Source organism: Malurus melanocephalus, unplaced genomic scaffold (genome assembly GCF_030028575.1).
Source record: "Malurus melanocephalus ecotype Western Australia unplaced genomic scaffold, MMel_1.1 scaffold_383, whole genome shotgun sequence".
NCBI classification, from domain to species: Eukaryota; Metazoa; Chordata; class Aves; order Passeriformes; family Maluridae; genus Malurus; species Malurus melanocephalus.
In genome coordinates this window covers 33362-42796 of record NW_026623615.1, presented here as the reverse complement: position 1 = coordinate 42796, position 9435 = coordinate 33362, and positions in this window count along the sequence as shown.

Here is a 9435-nt window from a genome sequence, read left to right as displayed (position 1 = left end):
TATAAATGGCTTTCAAACTTGCTGTATTAAGAACTACCTACTAATCAGATCTTAGCCCTTTCTTAAAGGAGAATAAATCCGTTCTTCCCCACAAAGTATTCTCTGATTTGTCTTCCTCAAAGCTGGATTCGGCTTCATTTGCCCAGGTCCATTAAGGAGAGTAACCTGAGCCAAAGGGTGTTGATGGTTCTGTAACTCTGACAGTCCTTAATAATCCCATAGATTCTCACTGTAATGAGCCACCCTTGTATTTTGCAAATGCTTTCTGTTGTGCTTGGCAAGGTTTCTCAATTTGCTTCTTTGTGCTCAGATCTCAGCATGAGGTCTTGCAATATGTGCAGAGGTTTCCAATCAGTTTTATCAGTCCAGTTCTGATTCTCCTTCGCAGCCAGCATTCCTCTACAGCACTGCTCAATAGTCCTTGGGGGTTAAATGATTTGATCAGTGARTTATGATAGACAACAGAACAGAAGTTCTCACCAGGGCTAATGTGGCAGGCTTCAAGTTAAAGCTTGCTGTTCTGCAATTCCGCACTGTTTGCTGATGGGGAACAAGTGTGTCTTAGTTTGAAAGACAGGTGTTTTGCCAATAAAGGCAGGGACCTCCTTTGGAGTGGTGGATATGACCCCCCTTCCCTCTGACTTATTATAGCTTTGGAAAAAAAAGAAAAAAAAAATCACGGGCTTCCAGGCAAGAATATGGGGGAAAGGGAATAACAGTTTTATTAATATGTATAACAAAGTGAAAATAAGTAATAACAACAATAGCAGCAACCAGCCCAGCCACAAACCCAGTGACAGCCTCACACAGAGATGCTCACCTGATTCCCCGGTGACTGCAGGAGCACTGTGGCRCAGGTCCCGGCTGGCTCAGATCGAGGCAGAAGATCACAGTGCAGCAAAACAGGAACCAAAGAGCAGTCRAGCTCTGCTCCACAGGTAGCAGGCCAACCCCCCTCTGAGCCAAGCGGAGCAATATATATAGCTACACACCAGCACCACACCCACACACACCCCCTGCCAGTACTTAGTAAGATCGTTTGGGTGGGGTGTAGGTCCTATTGTCTTTACTAATCGCCCAGCCATCAAAAGGATGACCTGGCAATCAGTGTATCCCAGCAACAAAATGGGAAAGAAAAATTCCCAAGAAAGGAAACAAAGGGAGAAACCATAAGCCACAACAAAGTGGATGGGTTGTTACTATTTTTTGGTGCATAAATTTACTTTTCAGCCAAGTTTTGAGCTGCAGCAGCAGGAGCAACATTAAGTAATTATAAATATTTATTAATATGCACATATAGCCATGCATACACACATAAACACAGTGTTTATGGTATACAGTATGATATACACATATATATGCATAGAAATATGCTATATCACAATGGCCTGTATCAGGTTCCATATCAGCCCCTTCAGGAAGAACACATTTGGCCATTGTAGARAATTGAGGAATTTATTTTAGTAAAAAAATCCAAGTATGAAGGGTTAATACTTTTTAATTTTAATTTCAAGTACAAACAGCAATCAAAGATGCAGGAACATGCCGACTTATTACATACTTTATACATGGTGTTTTCTAGCTTATAAGCATGCAGAAAGGTTAAAAAGATAACTTTGGATGTTTTCATTCTCAAACACACTCACCTGCAGCAGTTCATTTTCCTTTTAGCAACACTCCGGTCCCTCCTACTCAGGGCAGTATAAGCAGCTTCCAAGTACCAGCAGAATTGCTGGCATGAGTCAGGAGCAGCCACCAACCCCTTACTGTGCATCATATTTGAGGCCTCTGCACAACAGAGGCTGTTTGAATATTTGCAGCCATTAATTCTGTGTAGCAACTGAGCTGCTGCCAGCAAGGCTGAGGCTGTCTTGTCATTAGCTCTGGCTGTGGGCACCACCAGCTTCATCCAGACTGACTAGAAGCAGGGACATGCCTTCCCAGAAACAACATAAATGAGCAGCCCATCTGGCTTTCATGCTGRAAAACAAATACGGTCATACACACATTCTCTGTACATGTGTTGAATCTGTCAGGTTGTGCATTTTGCTTCTTTAACAGCTTGAAGTGGCAATGTAAACTCTGGGTCAGCATCTCATGGCTGCAGCATGTTCTCAAGAGCTGCTTATACCATAATGCAGGATTTATTGTGTCTCTGCACCACAGCTTTAAGACCTCACTCAAGGCCCAGATGAGCCAAAGGAGATGTGAGAAATGCAAATACACATTTCCAAAGCAGGGGGAAAAAAAAAGGCTATTGTATTTTTCTTTCTGGCTTTAGAAGGTTTCAGCAGGAGAAATTGTACAGGCAGAGGAATTAAACCAGAATGTTTTATCACAAAGATTAGCAGAAAAGAGAGATGGAAACTCTATCCGTAAGTGATACAATAGGGATGTGGCATCMCCAACAATCTCAAGAGTTCCCAGCCCTGCTCTGGGAGATGGCAGAGCAAGGCAGTGCTGGTGAGTGACCACAGCAGAAGATTGCAACTTTGGGAACAGAGCAGGCAAAGCTATGGCCTGCAGAGGGAAGCTGAGTTACCCTTCTCCCAGGTCAGTGAGTCAGGATGGCAAAGTAGCTAATGCAGTCCAGATTGTAACAACAGCAATACATGGAGGAACTGAGATGCTTTTCATTATTCTGAGAAGGATTTTTAGTCAAGTTTGAGCATACTCAAAAATATGCAAAGGCCTGATTACAATCCAGTAACAAGCATCTGTTATGTTCATGTGGAGAAGTTTCTCTTGGCAAGTGTTTAAAAAACTTCAGAGGCAAACATGGGTGTGAGCAAGGGCCAGAGCCTCGGAAATGCTCTTTGAACTTCTCACATCATTGTTGTTGTATCGAGGGTATGTGCAGCACAGAAACACAGAATGTTAACCATTACTGTGGCCCTTCTTGCTCTGATGTGTCCCATGAGATCCATCACACCTTGTGTTCATTTTCTGTTGTGCCGTCAGAGGCAGCACACTCACACTCATGCTCAACAAATAAATAGCAAATACACACAATTATAAGCAGACTGAGTTAACATCACTGGAGACCAAACTCTGGCAATGAAACAATTGTTCAGACCTTGTTCTCAACACCAAGTTTCCCAAACTGAAGAGATCACCCGAGTTTCCCTTTCACAGCAGTGCTGTACACCAGCCATGAACTGATCCAGGTGGAGACAAAGGCAATGACAGTATGGATGTAGCAACTGTGCCATCCTGTGATGCTCTGATTTTTAACAGTAGAGAAGTTTCATACAAGAACATCAATGGAACATGTATTGTTAGTAAAWGGATGCGCAGCTGCCGCTGATCTTCCATACTCCCTACTGCAGTAGACTTTTAACTACTTTGTTACTGGCAGATGYTTTCCAAGGACACATTCACAATCTGGAAGGGTTAAGGAAGGGCAGAGCCTGCTCACAGGACCAGAGGGCACAAATGAGAAACCTCAAATCCCACCTGAACACCACTTTCACAGTGAGATTGGTCAAAACAGTGTTTGCCACAGGTTTCCCAGAGAGGCCAAAGGTATCTTCCATCCCTGAAGATACTCAATACAGATGGGATACAGTCCTGGGCTCTAGGTGGCTCTGCTTGAGCAAGGGGTTGGATTAGATGGTCTGAAAGTGRTCTCCTCCCACATCAACAATGGTATAATTCTGTAATAAAGCTTTGAGCAACTAAAAAGCATCACTAGACCTGCTAACCATTTTGCTGGTCTCCTCRCTTACCTTGAATTTTTAAAAGTTGGTCATTTCCAGTATTTGAATTCCATGATGTATTTTCTCTTCACAAGTTAATTCCAGATCAACAATTCCATTGCCAGCAACATGTATCACAGAGCCTCAGAACACCAGGTTGGAAGTGACCTCAGGCATCACCAAGTCCAACCTTACWTGGCAAAAGCACAGTGTAAAGAAGATGGCCCAGAATCCAATCCTGCTCAACCTTAAAAGTATCAAGTGTTAGGGAATCCACCACTTTCTTCCCGGGAAGACTATTCCAAGGTCTGTTTTTTCTCATTTTGAAAAAAAATCCTCTTGCATGTAATCATAATAAATAATAAATACCTCTGAAATGTTTTACTTTGTGCATCCAACCTACCTGCAGCTGTCCCACAGTGCTGTGCTGCATCCACCAGGCAGGTATTGGACACCCTTGAAAAATATGCCACTCACCCAGCAAGAGGGCTGAATTTGTCCAGACGGTCACTATCAGGATAAAAGTGGTTACTAAACATCCATCAGCTCTCTTGGCTTGAATAAGAGCTGTGTGTTTTACTTGGGGAATTCAACCCACAGTTTAGTGACAATAGTTCCGTATTTGAAAAGAATCAAGGGAGTTGAGAATGCATTCTATGTATTATTACTTATTCCTGAAGAGCACATATCTTCTCTCATATATTATGGTCTTTTCTGTGTTGTGAAGTTAAAGATCTTGCCCAAAATACACAAGTTAGCAAAAGGCTTAAGGCAATAACACAGTATTTGTTACTCTGTTTTGTATGTTTAACACTCAGATCATTTGTCTATAGAGTTTTAGGAGTAATTGTATTAGTTTCAGATCTATTTTTTGAAGTTTGCACTTCATTATGGCTTCAAAATGCTAATCTTTTAACACAGAAATCCTCTGCTCTCCAAAACACGTATCAGTTTCACAGGTTCAGAATCACTGCTGTGATGTCTGCAGTAACTCACAAAATTTTTCATTGATTGTATTACCTTGACGACTTTTTTTACAAGGCAGATCTAGCACGCACCAGGCATTTTAGAAATGTCTCTGTGGACAGGAAGTGTATGAGGTGTTGGGCTCAGGTCTGCAATTGCTGACAGCAATTGTACCAAAGTTTCCGAGAAGGATTTCAACTTCCCTGAAATTCAATACAGAAATAGCTAAGTACAGTGTAGGAAACATTTTGATAGACTCAGGAGGACGTCATGCTTTTGTGGTTTTAAAATAAACATTCAACCCCAAGATTAAAAAACTACAATGCTGCGGCCAGAGCTGTACTCCCCACAGAAATCCCACAGGTGGCATCACAGCACAAGGAAAATTACATTTCAGCTGCTTTTGATTTAGAAGGAATGCAGCCGCCTCGGGATTTTTATTTTTCGGTTGTTTTTGTTTAAAGCCAATGCTTTTCTACAACTGCAGCTCTATTTTCTATGCCACTTCATTCTCAAGATCAAAACTGCACAGGCTTAAATCTCTCTTACTTTATATAAATTTATTTCCTCCTGCAGATGCCCATCAAAAAACACTCAGGGMTGCCCCAAGAATGTTAATTCTCCAGTTGAGAAGGATACCTGACATCAAGGACATGTATGGATGTATTAAATGGTTGGCATGGAAATTGCACAATGATAAAAGTCAAATGAACAATGATAATTTTTGTCACCAGGAAATCTATAAAGTTCCTTTAACTGGGTACTTCAAGAGGCAAATCAGACACAGGTACATGCACAGACACATTCTCAAGGTTTCAGCCCCTGCAAACAAAGAAGTGACTATTTTAATTTTTTTTTTTTAAGAAAACCCTGGTTGTTCAAAAAAGTCTCATGCAGATCTGAAATTACCACRAATAACAGTAAATCCAGCACTAATGCCCTAATTCAGAAGAGGAGGAGAAAGCAAATGAGGGCATTCGTATCTGACAACCAGTAGATGTCAGGACCATTTTTAATATGGCATTGGGGGCCTCCACAAGAGGACTGGAAGGACCTGGAGAGAAGTCCAGGTGCACGGACAGGACTCAGTCTCAGCTCACCATGCAACCATCCTGTCCCCAAAAATGACCATCAGGGCACAGTGCCCCTCACTTCAATTAGGGTAACACTGGTTTGCTTGATGTGCAACCGTCTGGGCATAACAGATACAACTTCCCGTTGAAGRGAAATTGGAGGTAAACTGAGGCAGGGATCCCTCTGGGCTGAGCCTTAACTGGATGTCTGACCCCAACACTCTGTTCCTCCCTTGCAGTTGATTTATCATACAAAACAGAATTAAAAAAAAAAACAAACATTTTATTTACCAGTATGGACAAAAGGAGGGGGGGAAAAAAGAGTCCTTAAGGGTTTATTGCCCTGCTCAGAACTTGCCACCAACACAGTATTTCCAAGCACAGCTTATCCCTCCTCCCTTGGCTGAATCTGTTAATAAGGTTTAAAAAAGCCTTTGTCTAAAGCTGCGTGTTTAAATTTTTGTCCTCCTAATTCCTTAAGAATCCACCTTCCACCCACAGACAGCGAACAAGGAACTGGCCTCACCAGCCAAACATCTTCTAATAGTAATGCCACTGTATTTAGGTTTCATGGCTGCAGATTTCCCAAAGAGAAATCTGTATTTCTCAACATGATACAGATACTCCAGCAAAACCACAAGATCTAACAAWGTTCAACCACATAGTACAACGCAAAAGTTTATGCAAGTAACACCCACCAGGCAGTTACCGTTTCTCTTCCATCGACTCCAAAAAACAGATAGAAAGGGTACACAAATTGCAAATTGTTGAGTATTTCAAGATTTTTGCCAAGATTTTGRGGTATTTCTATGACAGTTGACCTCACTGCCCCAGAGGAACATGTGGCTTAGGGCAACAGAAACACAAGTAAGCATTGTGGAAGTAAGTACTTGCCACAATCATCCTGCAAGGCAACCAGTATTCTTCCCAATTGGGCTTCCTTTACAGAAGACCAGATCTCCTTTCATGTGCTTCAAGGACTTGTATTTGCCAAGTCTACTGCATAGGGCATTTCCTTTGTTTTCCCATTCCCATATCCAGGAGTGTGAGGCTCTGTCCATAGAGAAGTGCCACAGAGGTATCTACCATGCTGCCCATGCGTAGCCCCAACAGGGGCAGCAGCGTCTTTCCTGACAAACACTTTCTATCYGAATGACTTCACCCCTGAGAAGAGACACCTAGAGCAATTAATTACAGCCACTGATTTTTAGCTTGGCTGTTTACATGCTCCTTGATTGTCTTGAAAACCACAACCATACTGTGTTCTCAGTCACCACTTCTACATCTCAAAATTCATCTGGTTTTATTTCTACAGTACCAACTTAATGAGAGCACAAGCATTTAGGGATAGCAAATTAGTACCAAGATTGAAGAATATGACTCTCCAGGAAAATATGCAGCTTCAATATTTGAGACAATAATTACTATAATGCACTAAGATCTACATAAAGCATCTWGATCCAAGTTCTAGGTCTCATTTTCTCTTACTTTCCTTTCGCCTATTTCAACAGCCATTTTGCATTAAAAGAAACGTTCACATAAAGTTCTCTGAATGTATTAACAAGGGGAAGGGGATAGATAGGCAATCATTCACACACACACCTAAGAGAAAGTTAAAAATCTGGTTTATTTGAAACTGTGAAATCAAAGTCCAATAAATAAAATGCTTAACATCAACACTGGACACTATGTAGGAAAACTCTGGTAAGAATGGATTGTTCCCTTGGTGCCTTGAGCATGGATGAACAATGGAATTACTTCCCAGCTCCCCACAACAGCCACACTGTTACCTCTACAATCTTTCCCCATTCATGGCAAGCCTTCCCCAGATGCACACTGCTGAATTCCTCCATATTGGAGTCTCACCAGCACCAGCAGAACTACCCCGAAGATGGCAGGGCTCACAGGCTTTAAGAGCAAGAATGAGCACCTACATTTCAGAACTTCTGGAGAGCATCCCTCTGCCTCAATCAAAGCCCTCTGAACAGGTTTCATGAACTGTGCTATGGCCAAGTATATTTTTWAAAAAATTTTAATGAGTTATTTATAGCCTATGAGAACACACTGTTTCTTAATCATTTTTTGGGGGGTGAAGAGTGCAACTGATCCTGTAAATGTTGTTTATGTTTATTTAACATTGCTATTAAGTAACAGTGTTTTTCCAAATAGCAGATTATTCTCTTGAAGTAACTGTATGTTACATACACATTAAAATTCTTCGAAGCCATCTTCAAAGCAATCCATATGAAAATATTAAGATTTTATCCAAAATAGAACTCCAAACAGCTTACAGAACCTCAGGCAGGAAGTCACCAAGTTCTGCTAAAACGATTACATCCTTTCAGAAACAGTACTGAAAACATTCGTTATCTGCTTTRAGAACTATGGCACAAGACAAAAGCATGCTTACTAACAAGCTTGGGCATATCACCTTTCCTTGTAATGCTGGCACAAATTAACTCTTTTTCTTCTGAGAAAGGAAGGTGGCGAGAGGGGAATGAAGAGAAGGAAATAAAAATAATGCATCTTACAGGTAATTGATTATGTAACTGGTTGTTAATATTGGAGACACTCTGACAAGCCAGATGAAAACAAGCATATCTAAAAAGGAACAAGGCCTCCACGTGGCCACCAGTTTGTGCTTCAACTCAAGCGAACTTTCCCAAGAGCTTTTCTGTAATCTGCAATAGGGATGTTAGTCCATACTGAAAAGCAAGTCTCTGTTTGGGGTTCATACTACTGTGATGCTCTCTATAGGCCAACAGGAACCAACCACTATCACTGGCTCAGGTACTCAACAGTTTGAAGTCTTGATGCTACCAGTTAATCCAGTTTCAGTTTGTACCGTTTCTGACCCARGGGGCTTCAAGCCAGGGATCTAATTTGCTGTGGACTAGGTTCTGCTCAGTTACTACCTCATAAAACAACTTAAAATATCCAATTTTTCACCAAATTTGGTTGACATTTGGACAGGGCTTCTAGAGRTAAGTGATATGCACAGAGGGGCTCCATGATACTCCATGTATYAAAGTAATTTGACACTCTCCAAAGCAGCTTTGTTTTTTGAAAAAGACAATACAAGAAATGCTGCTGCCAAGCTTTGAACAATAGGTATTTAAACAACCAGGCTTCAACATCAACAAAAAGGATAAACACTTGTGGTTAGCAAGATCTATTTTACAGAACAACACACATTTCAGGTCAATTCATTGTAACACTCCAACCTGCACCCACAAGCCCCTCAGTCCTCACCATGTTAATACTCAGCAGGAATTACAGGTCACCAGACTGAACTGGCACAGGTATTTTAACTGAGGAAAAAAACACAATGCTGTGTGTTTCACTGCTATCAGTGCACTGGGAATTTGAAGGGGCAATGGATGCAAAGGCCACAATCACTTCTTGAGTAGATAAACCAAAAATAGGTCAAAAAAATTCAGGACTTAAAAATACTAAGAATCAAATACACATTTTTCACATAGTTTACCTCGTTATTTTAACCAACATTACACATTTTATTACTTAGAAAAGATGACAATGCAGAAAAAGAAAAGAAAATAAAATTTGGTTTTAACAGGACAGGTGTTTTACATGGTGGTGTAAAAAGTGTAATGGGAGCCTGGAGGGGAAGAAAAAGAAATGGAAGTGGAACAATTAAAAATAAAATAAAATAAAATAAAATTAAAATTAAAAAAAAT